A 19852-nucleotide genomic window follows, 5' to 3' on the forward strand; every position below is an offset into this window, starting at 1 on the left:
TTAATTAACTCACCATTGGTACATGGTTTTCCTTCCTTGGCTAACAAATGAGCCACTTGGAAACTTACTTTGATGGCAGCTTCATTTCTGTTTTTTTTTTTTTTTTTTAAACTTTTTAGTTTTCCTGACCATTGCCATCCCACAAATTGGAAATATTGTGACAAATGCTTACTCTGGCAATGTTGGCATATATCGTATTCTTTTAGCAGAGCTATAGTGCTATTACATAATAAACAGTGTGCATTGCCATCTATTTGATAACAAAATAATTCACACACTGCCTTAATGTGAGACATTTTCTCTTTTGTGAAAAAGAAGTCCACTTTCCCTTTTCATTTTAATATTATGGATTTGTACTGGTAATAATAATAATAAAAGTATGAGACTCAAAATGGTGCTAAGTTACAAGTGCATCACTGCAATTTGCAGTTTCCCATACAGCCGTGAGAGGTGGTGGGAGTGGCAAACACAGCTTCTGTGCCAGCTGCCCAACTCCGCCATTATTGTGCAAAAGCAGTCAGAGAAGCTACCTAGGCAAACGAACATGGGTTCTGGTAAACCATTTTTATGGATCCTGAAATTTGAATTTCATATAATTTTCACACGTTGTGGAAAATGCTCATTATATTATTCTTCCTTTGCTTTGTTTTCAACTATTCAGCATTAAGACATGTCAAAGACATTCTTTAGCTTGTGGGCCATACAAAAATAGGTGGCAAGCCAGAGTCTGCCTGCTGGTGGTAGCTTGCCAACCTCTACATTAAATAGTTGATTGTCTTTTAAATCATTAACAGATAAGGTAAGATTTCTTTTCTAGTCCCTCTTATATTTGCCATTTTTGGTGTTTTTCTTTCCTTTGTGTAGATCTTTGTTGTGGTACCATTTCCCTTACACCTGAAGAAATTCCTTTAACATTTCTTTCAGTGCAAATCTACTACTGATGAATTGTATATTTTAAATGGTTTATTGTACCTTCATCATCCCCTTTTGAGTCTTTTTATGTTCACAAAAACAAAAGAGTAAAAGCAGTGTACCAAATAAAGACAATATTAATAACATTTTAGAGAAACCAGAACTGACAGACATTATATAATTACATGTTTATATTCTGTCTTGCTCATCAAAATATCCAGTATTATTAATTTCCAATTAGCATTCCGATTACTGATGAGAAACATCTCCCTTCCTTAGTTCCCAGACAATGCTTGTAAATTTGTTTATGTGATAATACACATCTCAAGAGGCACCCATGAGTGTACATTTGTGTGTGTGTGATATGTGAGGGCACGTTTTGGTCCTCTATCCAAGCGCTTACAAATGTCAAGAAAATCTGAAGTTCCCCTTTCCTGGGTTTCCTTCTAAGTTACACCCTTTCAGTTCTCTCCATCTTCACCAAGGCTTTGCTAAAGCTAAGGTTTACTTTCATTCTAAACATTATATTCCTCTGCTGTCAACTGAACTATTTTTATAACTATCACTCAACTGCAGTTATTCAGTTAGATACAAATTAAAATTCTTAAGGTTACCAAAATAAAATTTATGGGTGCTTTAAAGTCAGCCTATGGGGAACTCTATTGAAGAAGAATACATCAGTATAGATGTATTCTGATTTTAAAGACTTTTTTGTGATGAAATTTAAGCTGCAATATTTTTATATGTTTCATAGTTTTAGTATATATATCTCAGGAACAGAATTAACATCCTTTTGTAGAATGTTCATATTTTTATACTTCAATTTCAACTTAAAATTTAAAGTCTTACAGACTCACTATAATTAAAACTATAAAGCAACACAATGCAAATATTTAAAGATGTATAGCGTCTAAATTTTTTGCTTTCAGGAAGCTATTTTCCAGTTGAGTATTCCTTCATTCAACACATTTTCATTATGTACTCGCTATATTCAGGGCATTGTGCTAAGGTGCTAGGATTCAACAGAGAAAAGAGGTGTTCTGCCTTACAAACACATAAAAATAAACTCTGCAAGGCACTATGAAGGAAACAAAAGAGATTCAGGGCTCTATGTAGAGTGATCAGGGAAAGCTTCACTAAGAAGGTAATCAAGGAATTGGACAGCTTTGAATAACTATTTTGAAAACATGGATGAGAAGGATGGTCTCAACAGGCCATCTGAGACAATAGTAGATTCATTTCACGTTGCTTGTGGCAGTAGGATCTAATTTCCTTTCATTCAATCTTAAAAGAGTTCCTATTTGTGGCTGCTGAACTGGAGAGATTGCATATTGCTGCAGCTGAGCTGCATTAACTGGTGAATTGTTACTGCATTGGTCCTCTGAAATAGCTGCTGCTGAGAATTGTGGTTCAAAGGCCTACAGTAGTTTCTGAAGAGTCCGTTAGTACCTGAATACCAAGATTGTCAAACTATAAGGAATCCAGACCAACTTGTTCCAGGCATCCAGATTCTGAGTTTCTGGGTTTGAAAATTCTTCAACTAGTGGTTTATTAGTTGTAGAATTAAGAAGAGGCCCCAAATTCATCTGGGGGATTAGTACCAGGTCCCAGATACTCAACTACTTCCATTGAGGAGACTTGATGACTTCTAGAAGTACAATTAAAACCTATACAGTCAATATTCATTCCACTTGATATATTTTTTGATCTATTTTAGAATTATTATCATCATCCCCTTGTTTCAGATCTCTAGCCCCACCCCCACCACGCTCTCTATTGCTCCTATTATTAGTACACAGCATGTGTTCTACTCAAAACATGTTTTTAAAAAGTGTCCAGTCCTACCCTATGAGAACGTAAGCTTCCTGAGAGCAGAGACCCTGCATATGTTGTTAATTGTTACAGCCCAATGCATATAGAAGACTGCCTGCCATGAAGTACTCAGTAAATACTGATTGAATGCATAATCTGAATGCATTGGCCTTCTAAAATGATATTAAGCCTATACATAGGTCCTTTCTGTTGATATGTTGTCAATCACAGGAAAATTCCCCTTGTGATGTTCTCTGGGGTATTTTAATACGGGAATCCTAGTTACTCAGTTCACACAATGATTTCTGATCATGGAGACAGTAGCATATTTACTTGATTGTTTCCATGAAAACCCTGTCCATATTTTCTCTATACCTTGATAAGCTAGAACATTGAATGATGAGAAGTTTGCCATCCACTCTCTTTCCATCCATCATCCCCCAAGAAATATGCCTTTTTGTCTCTTTTGTTAAGGTTCCCAAAGACACTCTTTGGTAGGCCAATGCTCTTTCTGGATGAACAACTAGAAGAAATTGCCCTTCTGATAATGGGTCAGTAAAGTCATCATCATTTCTCTCATTCTCTGTAAGGACTTTAGAGTCATGATTCATTTCATCCACAGACAAACCTATACTAATGCAATTCTCTCCTGTCACCCATGCTGCAATCTAATCTCTATTATGCCTTCATTTTTGAAGGAGAGTATCACTCAATTTAGAATTGTGTGTTGACATATTTTTTCCTTCAGCATTTTAGATATTATTTGATTGTCTTTTTTCTGTTGAGAAGTTGGTTGTCATTTCTATCATTGTTTACCTGAATGTAATGTGTATTTTTTCTCTGGCCACTTTTAGGATCTTTCTCTTCTTCATTCATTTGAATATGATAAGCCTTGTTTGGGTTCCCTTTCTTTCTTTCTCTTTCTCTTTCTCTCTCTCTCTGTCTCTCTCTCTGTCTCTCTCTCTCTCTCTCTTTCTTTCTTTCTTTCTAAAAAAATGTATCGTGTTTATGGCTTATTGAATTTCTTGGGTCCATGGGTTGTTGTTTTTCATAAAATTTGGAAATTTTGACTATGATTTCTTCATGTATTTTTTGTGCTTTAATTTCTTTTTCTGTCTTTCTGGGACTCTAATTAAATGTATGTTGGACCTGATTTTGTCCCTTAGGTCACTAAGGTTCTGCTAATATTTTTCAGTATTTTTTATCTTTATGCCTCAGTTCAAATAATTTCTAATGAGCTGTCTTCACGTTCACCTATATATATATTTTTTTCTGCAATGTAAATTATGTTGTTACGTCTATCCAGTGAACTTTAAAATTTCTGATATGGTGTTTTCATTACTAGAATTTTCTTTTGATTGTTTTTTATAGTTTCCAGGTATTTACTGAGAGTCCCTAGATATTCACTTGTTACGACACCATTTAATTTAAAACTGTGAACATATTTATAATATCTACTTAAAAGCCCTGCCCTTAATACCAACAGCTCTGATATCTCTGAGTATATTTCAATGATTTCTTTTTCTTCCAGGTTATGTGTCACATATTTCCTATGTCTAGTAATTTTTTTATTGTATGCTGGATATTGTGGATGTTATGTTGTTGAGAGCCTGGCTTTTTGTTGTCTTCCTTTGAAAAGTGTTGAGTTTTTGTTTTTTATTTCCCCCTGGAGGGCTTGATCCTGTCAAGTCTTGTTCTAAGGGCTTGTTAGGATGAGACTAATGTCTACCAGTGTTCAACCTGTTCCAAAACATAGTCTTTCTAGGGCCTCAACTGAATGTTTGGGCATACAATCATCTGTCTCTACTCTGGCTGGTCAGAATTTTATCTTATCTCAGTAGTGTGTGACCTCTGCAATCTCTATTTAGCTCCTAGGCCCCCTATGGCTGTTTTCTGTGATGCACTGATGTGTACAATTTAATATTTAACCCAAGGGACCTGCATGAAGATTTCTTCAGCTCTTCTGCACAGCACCCTTCATTCCTGTGTCCTTCTCCACAAATTCCAGCTGCCTCAGAAGTCCCAAAACCTGATATCCATCTCCTCTACCTTGTAAGACTGCTGCTTTTTCTTTGGGTTCCACTTTTCTGGGGCACTGTTTGGAAATTGCACAGACAGAAAGCTAAGATTATTCTGGGTGAATGTGGAGTTCATTTCATATTTTCCCCTTCTCTTCAAGATCACAGCCTTATGTTATCTGTTGTCCAATGCCCCAAACCAATTGCTTCATATCCATTATTCAGTTTTATAGCTGTTATGAGAGGAAGTTAAGTCTTTTAGCCATTACTCTGCATGGCTAGAATTGGAAGTCCCAATGTCTTCTTTATCTTTGTTTTCTCAGAGCTTTGATTAGTACTTAGAACTAGATGCTGATGTTAGTTAAATGAGTGCACAATAATTTTGTTATGTGACCTGGCTAAGAGCATATGGCAGAGCAATACATTGATCCTGTGTCTCTGGCCTCTTGGTGTGGGCTTTTCTATGCTGCAATTCACGAGGCTTCTTTTTCTTCTCTCTGTGATTCTGAATTAGGGCCCAGAGTCCACTCAATATGTTCTTCTAGAAAGAAGGCTAAAGTTCCCTATGAATGACTTCCTCTTCCCTCCTTTACGAAATTGACACCCACACTTGCGATGAAACCACATTTAACCTTTCAGGATTCACTTTGGGGGACTATGGGGGAAGCACAGGGAAATGTCCAGCATTTTCAGTACTCTCTTCTTAGCTTTCTTCTTCATTCACCAAAGCCACTGAACATTGCTTACAGCATCTGTCTGATGCAATCAAGGGCTACTTTCCTGTCTTCTTAAATAATCCTAATAATTAGCCTGGTCCTTCTGAAGCAACTGTTTATTGGCCTACATTCTTGCAAGTTGATGCTGAGATAATGATTTCTATTTGAGCCATTTCCTAGGCGTGGTTGGAGGAGCAATTGAGATTAGAAGATTGAGTCAGGTTGGAAATATGTACCATAGGAGAAGGAAGGCCTCTGAAAACTGAATTTTATTGCCTACAAGATGTGTATTAGTGGTCAATTTTCTAAGGCTTTCTAAGCCTCAGTTTCTTCACCTATAAAATGGGAATAATAATACCTATCTTCTAGGTAAGGTTAAATAACTTAACAAGGGTAAATATTTGTTTCCTTCTTTTCTTTTTCCTTCACTTTCCTTCCCTCCCTTCCTTTCTTTCTGTCTTCCTGCCAACCTTCCTTCTTTTATTTCTTCCGTCTTCTTCTCCTTTTCTTTTCACCCAAGGGAGAAAGGAGCAGTATATTTTGTTATAACGGTTAAGAGCACTTAAAAAAAACAACACACTTTATCGAAGTATATTTGACTTACAAAAAGCTGTAGAAATGCAAGGATTTTGCAATCAGCAAGACCTCAGTTCAAATCTTGGCTCCCCAGCTCGTTACCTTTGGGATTTGGAATAGCCGCAGTCCCTCTCCAAGGCTCAGTTGATTCAGCTGTAAAATGAAAGAACAATTCCTGATTGATAAGATTATTGTGAGAATTGAATAAAAATGGAGTCAATGAAAAGTGGCCACCTGAGCCTGTTCTGTGGCGGGTGGTCAGGGGTTCTCTCTTCCAGTTAGCTCCAAATCCCAGGATAAACTCGGGGATTAGCTGCTTAATTGGTCGAGCTTCTCTCATTCTGACTTCCTCTCCTTTCTTCTAGCTGGGGAGAGTTGATTTGGAGTGGGCATGTGGGTGGTATCTGAATTTATATGTCTACAAAAACATAAATGTGAAAAATCGATTTTTCAGATATTTTTGTTGGAACAATCCCCTTTCACTTTCTTTAGCCTGCTCCCAGCCCACACTGGGCAGGATCCTTGGGAAAAATAGGGTTGGATAAATCCTATAATAATTAATTTCCAGTCAGAAATAATTAACAAAAATAATCTTCAATTGGAAATTGGGAGACAGAGGCTAACAGGAAGGGACTGTACATTTGGAATTACGTTTAATAGTTTGCTCCACAAACATGTATTAGCATCCACTTGATGCTAGTTCCCAAGAGTGAACAAGGCGTCATCTAAAGGAGGAAAGACAGACAAGCAGACAATGAACCTGAGATGGGTGGAGGGGGTGATGGGATCTACGGGAGCCCCTGCGTGGGTCGTTCAGGGAAGGCTCTAAGAGGAAGTGACACCTGAACTCAGTCTTGATGAAAAAATTAGGAGTTCGCCATGAAGTAGGGGGGAGGGCAGGCATTCTCCCAAGTGTGCAAAGTAGTCCAAGATATGTGAAAAAGCAGTGTCTTAGCCAGTGGTGCTGGAGTCAGTGCATGCCAGCTTGCAAGAGCTGAATGTTAACTTTTCAGGAATTTTGTGAGCTGGTCATTAAACATAGCCATGATTAAAAATTAAATTATATATAATAACTATGTATTGTGTCAGATGGGTACTAGACCTTCAGGGTGAAAGATGGGAGGGGTTTGGGGGCAGGGTGAAAAATGTGAAGGAATTAAGAAATACTAATTGGAAGTTACAAAATAGTCATGGAGATGTAAAGTAAAGCATAGGGAATATAATCAATAATATGGGAATAACTATGTATAGTGCCAGGTGGGTCCTAGTCAGGGGGATCATTTCATACATGACATAAATGTCTAACCACTATGTTGTACACCTGAAATTAATATAAAATAATATCGAATGTCAAAAAATAGATTATATAAATTAATATTTACATAAATAACATTAAAACAAAGGTAATAAATACTCAAAACTTATCACTTCCTAATTATCACTACGTTTTACTATTATGTATCTTTTTGAGGTTATTTCTATTGTCTGTTTGGTGGAAATAGTATATAATGGTGGGATACTAGGAACCTCCTCCCACCTCCCTAGTCAGTGGCAACACATTGGCTGCTTGAAATTGATCATGGTAGAAATAATTGCACCATGGATACTGGCAAAGGGTATAAATCAGAGCTTTATTTTGGAGAGCTGGTTGTTAAACATTTATCAGCACATAGGGAGAGGGGATAGCAGTTGAAGCAGAGAGACTGATAATGGCTGAATCAGGAAGAGCCTTGGATGCCAAGTTCAGGAGCTTGAATTTCTCCTTGAAGGGGAGAGGAAGCTACTAGAGCATTTTGAAGCAGCAAAATTATATGGCCCAGTTTGTTATAGCAAGACCACTCTGGCTACTGTGTAGCAGAGGGACTGTAGTTGGCTTCACTTGGGGCAGGGAGCCCAGTGAGGAGGCTGTTGTAATAAAAAAGAAAAGATGGGGTTAGCCTTGATGAATGATTAAATGTTGGGGGTAATGGAGAGTGACCCCAGGTTCTGCCTTTGGACACTTGGTGGAAAATGGTGATGTCTCTAAAGTGCTAGGGCCCGAGAATATACCAACAGGGAGAATGTCCTGGAGACATAAGAAAGTCCCAGTGCTTTGGGGGCCTCATGCCTCTGTTCTTACCTGCATCAAATCCATACGTACTTGGGATTTCCTTTTGCTGTGTAGACTGTCACAGTGGAGCAGCTCTGATCCTTTTCCTCCAGAGAGGCATCAAGGGGCTGAGAACACAGTACTAGTGTTGATCAGACACGACTCTTCTTATTCTGATGAATCCATAGGTAGGATGGTTTCCTCTCTGAGCCTCAGTTTACTTCTCAGTTTATGCCTCAGTATTATCATTCAGCCCCTATTGTCCTCCCCAAGGCATTCTTGGGAGAAGGGATACAGGCCAGTAACTTTTCTTATGGTGTCAGACTGCGTTTCCTAGTGGAAGAGTAAAAACTGGGAGAATTCCCTAGCACAGAGAGAAGCAAAGTATGGTTGGATGTCATTCTTGAAAAACAGCAGGGAGTGCCAAGAGGGATTCTGGATTCCCACACAGTGGCTGCAGGAGAAATGTTTCCCATCTGAGAGGGTGGAGTGGAGTTCTAGGGATTGGTATGGTGGTTGTCTGTAGCCATGCCAGAGGACTCCAAGGTGCATCTCATTTGGTTTTGGCTCAGGGATGGCTGGCAGCTGGCCAGTGCTCAGCCATCTTGGTTTTGCCCCTGAAGGTCCTAGTACTTAGCAGTACCCACTGAGTGAGTCACACTTGGCTATCCGTCAGTAATTGTGTTGTGGAATCACAAGTCCAAATGTTAACGAAATCAAACACACTGAATTACCCATATAAAATAGGAGTCCCCCTTGTTGTTCTCTATTTTCACACCGTGTTTGGTTCTTTGAAATTGTTTATCATGATGTGTTTTTATTAATTCCTTTATTGTACCCATTCACAATATCAACTCAATAACGTAGAAGCTTGGTGAGCCCAATAACCGTGTTTATTTCACTCACAGAACCCAGCCTATCACATTGAGGGTGCTTATTCAATATCAGATGAATGAGAGTGGTTCTGAGTTCAGGGCATTTTGGGGTTGACAATTGGGGAGACCAGGGAGGTGGCAATCGGGGTTCTTTAACCCTTTGGAGTAACAGGGGTAACTCCTGTTATGGCATTGAAAGGGCTCATCTTTCCATTTTCTGCCTGACAGCGAGGCCAATTTATTGCAGATCACTTCCTTCACCAATACATTGGCAGTGGGGAAACGGGGGAGCTAATCGTCGCCCAACTCTAATGGAATTCAGGCCTTTACGGGCTTGTTCATTTGCCAACCAGTTTCTTTTTATTGTCAGCCTTTTTCGTGCAGGAAGTTTGATCACTAAAGCCTGTTGATTGGCAGCCACCGTTTAATGGAAAACATTGGGGACGCGTAAGCGTAAAGGAGAGTATTTTAAAATTGTCCTTGCCTCTAAACGCAGGGGGCGGAGAGAGGGGGTATTGTGTCTGCTTTAACCTGTGTCATTTCCTCCAGCAATGATGAGTGGGTGAGACACTGTAAACTATTTCTTGAGGGTGCTGTCAGAAATTCAGAAACAGCAGAAGAAAAACCAGTGCATCCTGGAAGTAGTAATTTGTGAAAGTTTATTGTTCACACACCAAAAAGACCGGGAGCATTCAAGCCAAAATGGAACGAGGCTCAGGGACACGTTGTTAGAGCAGCTTGTGTAGTGAGAAGGCGGCGGCTGGTTACCTTAACAGAGATTGGTTATAATAGTAACATTTTCTTATATATAGGGAATTGGTAAGTGGTTACCTCATAGCAACCTTCGTAGATGGTTTAACTTTCACTTATGATTTCCAGAAGTATAAATGAGGAACTAGCCAGGTGAAGATGGTTTTACAAAATGAGCTAAATTTGTTTTATTTTTCCCCTTCTTCCGCCTCTCCCCAACGCCCCACTCCAGTTCAAGCTGTTGTTTCTCAGTCTAGTTGTGTAGGACACAGCTCCCTGGCTCATTCTGGTATTATGAGCGTTGCGCTACCCCCCGCCCCCAGGCAATCGGTCACCAGTTGTTGGTTGGTGGCTCTCAGCAACTCTTGCTGGCTGCCGTCTACTCACGCTGGCCACCCACCATTCATGGCAGCCCACGGCAGCCCGCCACAGCACTCAGCAGCTTATGCCAACCTTTGGCTGCTCACAGCTGCCCAGCTCCAGGGAGAGCTGTTGTTCACAATCTTAGCTGTAGAGGGCGCAGCTCACTGGCCCACGCGGGAATCAAACTGGCGACCTCAACGTTAGGAGCATGGCACTCCAACCACCTGAGCCACCAGGCTGGCCCAAAATAAGCTGCATTAGGCTTTGCTTGCGTCACTAAATCGGTTTTGCCTGCTCAGGGAGTTTTCAAGGTTAGCGTCCGTTTGTTTTTCATTTTAACTGTGCTTAGCTATACGTCAGACTGACAGACATGCTATATAAAGTTCATTAATTTCTGAACTTATACTTAGACTGAGCTCTCTTAATATTAAATCACATCATTTGGGAAAGGAGTTTATGAGCAGTTTTTTAACAGTATAATCAAAGGAGTCATTTAAAATAGTGGTGAAAGTGGTTATAGATTATATTTTTTAACAAAGGCTGAGATTAACCTCTGCTTTCAATATCAGCAAACCTGAGCCTGCACTATCTGCAGTGCATTTTGCTAGGCTACATGAATACTGAGGTGAAGAGACAACCCTTATGCTTCAGGAGAACCTTATAGTTCAGAGAAGGAGAATTATATTTCCACGTATTGGTAAAGAGGTGTTTTATAAAGATAAAGAATTAGAAGTCCTTAATTTACTTCCCTACTTAAATATCTTTTAGTGGTATGGCTATTCCAAACTCCTTAGCAAGGCAAAGAAGACCCTGGCTATATTTCCAGCCTAGTGGTGGCTTCAAAATTCTACATTTGGAAGGGCATAAGGTTAATCTGGGTAAGGGTAGGGTGATACTGAAGCTACCTTTGGGGGACACTCTAAGTTAGTTTTAGAAAATGTTGACTGACTATGCCACGTTGGAGCTGTTCATGACAATCTAAAGTTTCTACCCTCAAGCCTTATTTCCTTCTACTTGCTCATTTGTACTCTTAAGTTTTAGTTGTTCATAGGTATTTAGAGTTCCTTCACATAAATCATGTTTTTCTCCCACTTCTGACCTTTTTGGTGTCATGCCTTTGGAAATTTAAGACCCCAAAGAGTACCAATTCCTTTTATAAGATTGAGCCTAAATTGTAACAGTTTAAAGCAAATACTCAATAACGTATTAAATGATTAATTTGAATATTTACATTGATGAATTTTGCTTAGTCTGGGACATTTGAATCTATACAACTTTTAATAAGATAGGTTCTATAAAAGAAAAAAAATATCTGATGAATGAGTGAATAACCAAGTCCCCAGCCCTTCATTTACCCTACCCCATTATATTATGATTTATACTTTTCCATAATTTGGTTTTCCTTCCTTAAATGGAGAAGAGAAGAAATCCAGAGAACAGAATTTCTAGGTCACTTTCTGATGGAGTGATAACTGCGATTTATTGAGCACTGACCAGGGGCTGTGCACTATCAAAGGCATGATCTCATTTTATCCTCACAAGGGCCTGCACTACTATTGTTCCCATTTTGTAGATGAGGCAGGTGAGGCTCAGCTAGATTAACTCAGCTGTGAGATGTCTTACAGATGGGGTGTGGCTGAGCCGAGATCGTAATACAGTGGTACCTCGGTTTTCGAACATAATCCGTTCCGGAAGACCATTCGAGTTCTGAAACATTCGAGAACAGCCCACAGCTAGGCCTCAGGATCTTGCACTCAGCGGAAGCCGTGTGACATGTTCGACTTCTGAGGTGTGTTCGAAAACTGAAGCATTTACTTCTGGGTTTACGGCATTCATGAACCGAAATGTTTGTCAATGGAGATGTTCGAAAACTGAGGTACTACTGTACAGATCTGTCTAGCTTCAGGGTCTTGCTCTTTGCTTCATATGCCAGTGCTTCGGAAATTCTGGTTCTTAACTCTGGCTGCATGTTGGAATTACCTGGAAGTTTTTTAAAAAAAATACGGTTGACTATCTTCTACAATTAGAGATTCTGATTTAATTAGTCTGGGGTATGGCCTGGGCATGGGTTTTTAAAAAATCTATCCCTATCCCCTACTCCTGCCAATGTGCAGTCAAAATTGGGAACTTTTGTCCTGAAAAGCAAGAGATAAACATGGAGCTAGTCAAGTAGGATTGCTTGGGGGTGGCTCTGGACAGGCCCCCCTGGGAAAAGCCTTCACGATGGTATATCATGGCCCATGGGATGAATGCACAGCCTAGAGAGGAGAGGGCACTGGGTAGGAAGTCCCCTGAAAAAGCAGGGCCTGAACTTACTCATCTGTAACGTGGGGATGATGACTAGTTTGGCATTGCTTAGCTGAGATCGTAGACTCCTAGGACTGGAAGTGAACTAAGAGTTGCTCATTGAGACCCAAAGAAGTTAGATGACTTTCCCAAGAGCACACAATAAGTAAGAGGCAGAGATGTGGGCAATATGGAGAATCAGAACAAGATAGAGGACGAGAGGTTGGAATTAGACTGACTGATGGGTCCAAATCCAGATTTATCGCTTTGACTGTGTGGCTTTGGGCAAGTCACTGGATCTCAAAGAGCCTGAGATTCCTCCTCTGCAAAATAGCCCTGATAATAATAGCATGTATTCTCCTGGGTTTTGTGATGCTGAAAGGAAATTATGTTTGCAAAGCACATAGTATCATGCTTGGCGTGGGGTAGGTACTCAAATCTTTCCATGGTTGAAAAAAGCAGAATAGAGAATAGGGACAAAGGCAAAATGGGGCTCAGAGGCCACCCTGCGTGGGTAGTGAAATTGCAGAGGACCCTGGGGCCAGTAGAGAAAAGACTCAGGTGATCCTGTGGTTGGGAGCTGCGGTTGGTGTGAGGGCTAGGTATGGCCTAAGGTAGGGTGCCCCCGCTTAGATAAGGTTGCACAGTGCTATTGTTCCCATTACAGGTACCAGCGATGGGACATCAAGTGGGACCTGGCTGGCATACAGGAAGGAAGGATATCCTAAGATCCCTGCTGGGATGAGTGGTTGGTGAATCAACGGTTATTGCATTGAATGGAAAACATAGTCATCTTTTGAGGATTTGGAGGTCCACTCTTGGGAATGCCAATTTTTGCAGGAAAAGATGTGTTTTACTAACTTGGAGCTAGGAAATCAGGCTCCGAGGATTAAATGAGATAATACAGGTGACGTACTCAGCACCCTAAGTGCCCAATACACGTTAGCTATTGTTATTTACGGCTAATAATAAACTCTGAGAGGTGGGCACATTTTTCCTGCCTCAGTTTGAATCCTGGCTTAGCTGAGTAATTTTGGGTAAGTAGATTTAATCTCCGAGGCCTCATTTCCCTCATTTGTATAATGGGCTAATAATACCAATCTTATAGCATTTTGAAATCAGATGAACTAAATGAAGAGGTGAGCTCAAATCCTGATGTAAGGAAAGAGTACAGGAAGTGCCCGCTGTAAGTATTGGTGTGAAAGTCCAACATTAGTTGTGAGAGTGCCACCCCTGGTTAAATGGAATGGTGAGTGGGCCACCAAGCCCAGTGAAAGCCTCAGGGGCTGGGTGAGCAGAGGGGGAAAGAAGAGAGCCGCCAAAAGGGAACAGCATTCACCAACCCTGGACTTTACGTCTCGATTCCAGTTACCTTTCTATTTCTTCCACTGATGGGGTGAAAAATCCCCGTGTGCCAACTGGAGAGCTTTGCAGTATAAGTTACATGGGGAACTTGGCTTTCTCTTGGAGAAACCCTCTCTTCTCCCCACTCCGCCCTCAACATACCTGAAAAAGGGAAGCTCATTTGAAAGTCTATTGTAGGCCTATTTCTAAACTGCAAATGGAAGGGACTTTAGCTCACTTCATCCACCTCTGCTCCTGATTCTCAGAGGAGGAAATTGAGATCTATAGATGTGAAGTGGTTGGTCCAAAGACTCGGAATTTGCCGGCTGGCAGACCTGGGTCTGGAACACAGGTCTGCTGACTCCATATCAACTGCATTTTCTACTGTTCCACCTGGAGCATCACTACTGACGATGATGATGATGATGGTGATGATGATGGTGATTTTTTTTTTGTGTGTGTGGGGGGGTTAGTGGAAGCAATGTAAACAGGGATTGTAGTCAAAATATCTAACAACCACTGTGCTGTGAGCATCAGCCAATCAGACACCTTCCTGGGGCGTCCTGACTGAATGTTAGCTGGGCTCTGATTGGACATTGGGTATCCACTATGGACAACTGAACAAACATTAGGAGAGACAGTGGGTTAGTTTTGTCTCCTTGCTCCAGATTTTCTAAGGATGGAGAGCCCTTCTGAAAATTGATTGAAAAAGTTGCCTTTGGTGAGCTAGATTAGATGAACTATAGTTTTCATCTAGAGAACTAACATTGTGACTTTTGTAGATATTTGGCTTTTAATAAATTTAGGGCAAACAACTGATTTCTCTCCAGAAGTGTAAAAAATATGTTGTTCGTATCACTCCCAGCAGTGAGTACAAGCTAAACATGAGAACTGAATTTTGGAAGGACATCGATACATTCTCAGATTTCCCAGGGGGAGGGAAATTTTTGAGACTGATGTTTGGGAGGAGATCCTCACTCTATTCTCTCTTAATCTATGCCTGATTTTTGCTACAACTATTAGATGGAAACAAATACAATTCTATCTGACCATTTTTGACCAATAGAAATGGTAATTTACTATAGTCCCTATATAATATTGGCTGAGCATCAGTAGTGACTACAGCTACTGTTCTGGAAAATAAAGAGAGATGGATGGGTTCAACCCTTTTGGTTCTTACTGATGGCTATTTTCATGAGAGGCAGTTGGATGCAGTGTCAGAGAGATGTGGGTTTAAATTCTGGCTCCATCAAGTACTAAGTTGGTTCTCTCTGGCCTCTCTTTCTCTTTTTCAAGGTTGCTGGATATGAGTTTAGGCTGCTTAACTACGGAGTCTCATAATTCTTAAAAGTAACTCAGTGGAGGGTCTTCTGTCTCTTTCTTTCTTCATCTGAGCAGTGGTACAATCTATGGGGTTTCACAGTCAATTTGTTATAAGATTTATTATAACCTCTGAAAATCAGTTGCCATTTTTCATTCAAGTACATGGAGAATTAGATGCATTTTTAAAACCCCAAGAGGTTACCCAGAGACCTTCATTGAGGACAAAAATAAAAGAAACAGATTAATAAAAGATTGACCCAATTATTAAAATTCTGTGGCTTTCAATGCCAATTTATTAAATTACATCTATTAAATACATGAACACATACAACATTTCATTCACAGAGATTGGAATGGATGCCGTAGTGCCCGAAGACATGGGCTGTGTACCAGTGAAATACATCTCCAACAATGTACAATATGCAGTTTACCTTGGGATTGTGACGTTTTAACATAAAACATAAATTAATGAAAGCACATGAGGCTTATCACTAAAACCACATAAACACCTACATTTATTCAATCTCTATCCCCCTGAAACAAAAGAGGGGAAAGTTACATATTTGAATGACTTTAAGAATAAAATCATTTGATTACATTCAGCTACTTTATTTACTTGAAATTGTGTGTCTCCTTCCTCCTGAATATATGCTCCAGAGAGTAGGACTTGCCTGTTGTGTTCCTTCTTGTCTTGGCTGTCTAGCCTCTAGGTGCTGTCATGTGACAGATGCTGAAAAACTAACTGATTGCTGGATGAAATGGAAAGACTGCTGGGTTTGGTGTCAGAAGATAGGAATTCTAGTATCAACACTGCTACTAGCTACTGTCTGGAATTGGGCCATTTGTGTCATCTTTCTGAGCCTAGGTTTCTTCATTCTTAAAATGATGTGACTTAAGAGCAGAAAAACTCTACAGATACCATCAGCTCTAAAACCCTACGACATTTTCTATTAGCCAAGATCTCAGGGTTACTTTCTGTTGGACATTCTTTGAACAAGTGGAAATGGCATCCACTTTTAGGCTGTAAGCCACTGAACTCTTGACAAGGCTCCCAGGTTCTTAATGATCAAATAGAACACACAAAAGTTAATTAAAAATGGCATAATCATAGATTTGAAAAAGACCCCAGATCTCCTTTGGCTCAATCCCTCCTCCTACCTCCATGAAGGAATGGCTTCTACAATACAAAACCCTTGAGATAAGCCCTGTGCTTGAATATTTCCAGGGACTGAGAAATCACTATCTGGGGACTTTCTACTCTTGGGTAGAGAGTTCCTTTGGTATCAAGCCAGGAATGGTGACTGTGTAACGCCAACTCATTAGGCCTATCTCCTTCCTCCAGGGAGATATGGAAGAAGTCTCCTCTCCACTTCTATATCGTTCCGTAGGTATCTGATAAAACTTCTCATGTCTTCTTCCAATTTCGCCTCCAGTTATGAAAATGAGTACTGTTATCTGAGAGCAGAGGCAGTTGGATGAGCCTAGCATTTTGATTCAGGAAGCTTAGGTTGGTGCAAAAGTATTGTTGTTTAAAAGGTTAAAAAAATTGCAAAAGCCACAATTACTTTTGCACCCACCTAATAGTAGCCTAGCTCTAGAACTGCTGGTAACTGTGTGGCCCTGAACAAATAACTTCTGTCTGGGCTGGTATGGTATTTTCTTCTTAAAATGGAGTGATAGAAGGGGATGTGGGGGTGGTGGTGGCACATGTGTCTCAGAACTTGGGAAATTGTAAGTATGTTTGTCGGAGTGGGGCAGGGCACAGAAGTGACTGTTCTGACCCACACTCTCTCATCATGAGCAAAAGGATTCAGGGGTCAACAGTCCACCGAATTCTCCGCAGGCACAGCTGCAAATATGATGCAATTGCTGGTAATATCCAGTATAGTGATGCACATTAAAAAAAACAAACTCTACTCAAAATGGCAAAACACTTCCAGGACTCTAGGCCCTAAGAGAGCAAGAAATCTTGGGGTAAGAGACTTCGGCATGTATTTTAAAAGGTGCAGAATATAAACCATCCTGTTCTGAAGAATTAATCCCCAATGTCATAATAATGGAAACATGATTGGGAAAGGACTTGGAAAATACCTTGCAAGAGAACATTGGCAATGGACATGCCCCGTGCAGTGCTCTAGTTGAACTTTTATGACACAGAGGGGTTATTGACGAGCACAGAGGTGGAATTTCCTCTGGAGTGACGTGGCTAAGATTGAAGTTGAGCCAAGGGCTCTGTCATGCCCTGTTATAAAACTGAACAAGATGCTTTTCAGGATGTGAAAAGTGTGCCTTAGATATAGAATTTAGAAATTTTAGTAGCTTAAGCAATTAAAATAGAGCTATACCACGCTCGGGTCAAAATGCTAGTGACGCCATGCATTTTGGTCATGGTTCCTGTTTTTGCTGAGGGACTCGGGCTCTTTAACACACCTCTGGGTCATCCATAAAATTCTAATATGTTCAAGGGTGTTGCTGTCCAAATTTGAGTTGAGCAGATAAGAACCTCTGCCCACATTTGACTTAAGAATGGATTCCACCATTGAAAACAGTATTTTGTTTTCTCCCCTTTTATTTATGAAAAACTATCCTTGGGTAGCTGTTGAAAAAAACCACTTAGGGTAACACAAATCATTTCGTTAATGATCATCCTTCATCAAATGGCACCCATTTTCGTAATAAGAAAATATCCATGTGCCTAAAGTTAGCTGATTAATTAACTAATACAACCAAAATACATTAAAGGATCTGCAGATGATGGAGGTGCTGAGTAGTTAGAATGAACACATCTGAGACTAAAATAATTTACCTTTGTGTCCCCGAGGCAGGTAGGTACTCATTAAACATTTGTGGAATTGATTTCAATTTGGCCTTTTGACAGACATTGAACCAGTAAAGTTTCCCCCCCTGGATTAACTATTTTCTAAAGCATGTAAGCATGTTCCTTCTTCCCTTGCAAACCTTTGAATGCATTCCCTGTACACCTTTTAGGGCACCATACCTCATATTCTTAAAAAGCATTCACCCACTTCATTTTAAAAACTAGGGCACACACATTTGCCATGAAGATAATGCCCAGGAAACAAAAGTTCTGACTTGAGTCCTACTAGGAATGTTAGGCTGGGCCTTTCTGAACAGTAAAATATGTATCACAGAGAATGAACAAATTCAGGAGTAAAAACTTGAGCATAATACATTCTTCAATAAACAAGCTATGACAGAAGCAAAATAAATATATGGCAGGATTTTCCCAAAGCCTCAAGTCTTTTAGGATAGTAGGAAATACCAATTTCTTGAATAAACTTCCAAATGCCCTAGATCCCTTAAGGAACAGGGGGCAGGTATGAAGGCCTTGGCACAAGGGTTCCTTTTAGCAGAAGAGACAAGGAGACCACTCTCATCTCTTCCATGCAAATTCTTTCCCACACACCAAGTTGCTTGGTATTCTCAAGCACATGCGGAAAGAGCACTTTATTTTCTTAATGAGTTGTTCGTTCTGATCATGGAGCCAATCTAGAGTCATTGATCGAACATTCCTAATCTACTAATAAATATTGTTCTAGGAGTTGGTTGAGGGAATAGTCTCTTATCAGGCTGGCTTTGTAGTTACTGAGAAACCTTTCCTTTCTGCTTTAAGTAAAGGGTAATTCCTCCATCTGAGATGCCCTTTCCCCAAGGCCATCTGTTGTCCGCCCACCTTCTTTCAGAACTCACTCAGGCTTCACTTCCTTCTTGAACACTGTTCTGAACCAGGTGGAGGTGACCACACCCTTCTCTCTGCTCCCATTGAGCCCTGTGCTGTTTTTGAGAAACTGAAGGCTGTAGAACCTTAACCTCCCAACTGAGAAACTAGAAATTAATTTCAATGGAGTTATAACTCAACAAACATTGATCAAATACCCATCATTGTGCCCATCACACACCTCTGTGCTGCTATAGCCTCCTGGCAACAAGGGTAAGAGTGAGTGCCAAACCTGAGAGCAAACCTGAGTGCCAGGTTTGCTTTCAGACCCATCCATGAGGTTTGTCACCATAGGAGTGTTTATAATAGAGGCCAGCGTGCTGCAAGTCGCTCCCCATGTCACACTGATAAGCTCTCGGAATTCACAGAATGCTCAACGTTAGCATGTTTCATCCCCATGAACTCATTTGATCTTGGGAAACAAATTGGTGGATTCCTGTTTTACAGACAAATCCACAGAGGCTGAGAGAAATGCTCCTCCCACCCCTGACGTATTAATGCAGGAAAACAGCGGAGGTTAGAGGATGTGTACCCATTGCAGCACAGCGGGGACCTCCTCGATTTCTACCCTGGAAGTAGCCTTGGCTGAGCTGATTAGTTAATCCCATATTTAAAAACCTTTGACTATTTTAAGAGAAAAATACCCACATAACACTCTGCATATAAAGTTGTGAATCAAACCTCAAAGTACGTCTAGGTTAAATTCTCCAGGTTTAACTTCTCCAAATTTAGTGATTGACTCACTCCTTCTCCCCGCCTTCCCCACCCCCTGAAAATAAGTCCATTGTCTTCTGGCATTGATCAGGTTTGTTGTACAGTTGGTCTAGTTAGCTAGAAATCTGTCTTCAAGTTTGTTGAGTGACCTAATGAGATGGATATCTTACAGAGTCAGGAGTGCTCCAGAAATCTTATGTAACACTGTCAGCTGATAATTTCTTAGGACTTAGAGTTAGTCCTTGGGGTATGTTGAGACTTTTTTGACCAAGAGCCATCTGGTGATGGTCATGTAAGTTCTGAGTAGAGTCTGTCTTGCTCTTCATCGTGTCTCC

The sequence above is a fragment of the Rhinolophus hipposideros genome, assembly GCF_964194185.1.
Source record: "Rhinolophus hipposideros genome assembly, chromosome: 11".
NCBI lineage: Eukaryota > Metazoa > Chordata > Mammalia > Chiroptera > Rhinolophidae > Rhinolophus > Rhinolophus hipposideros.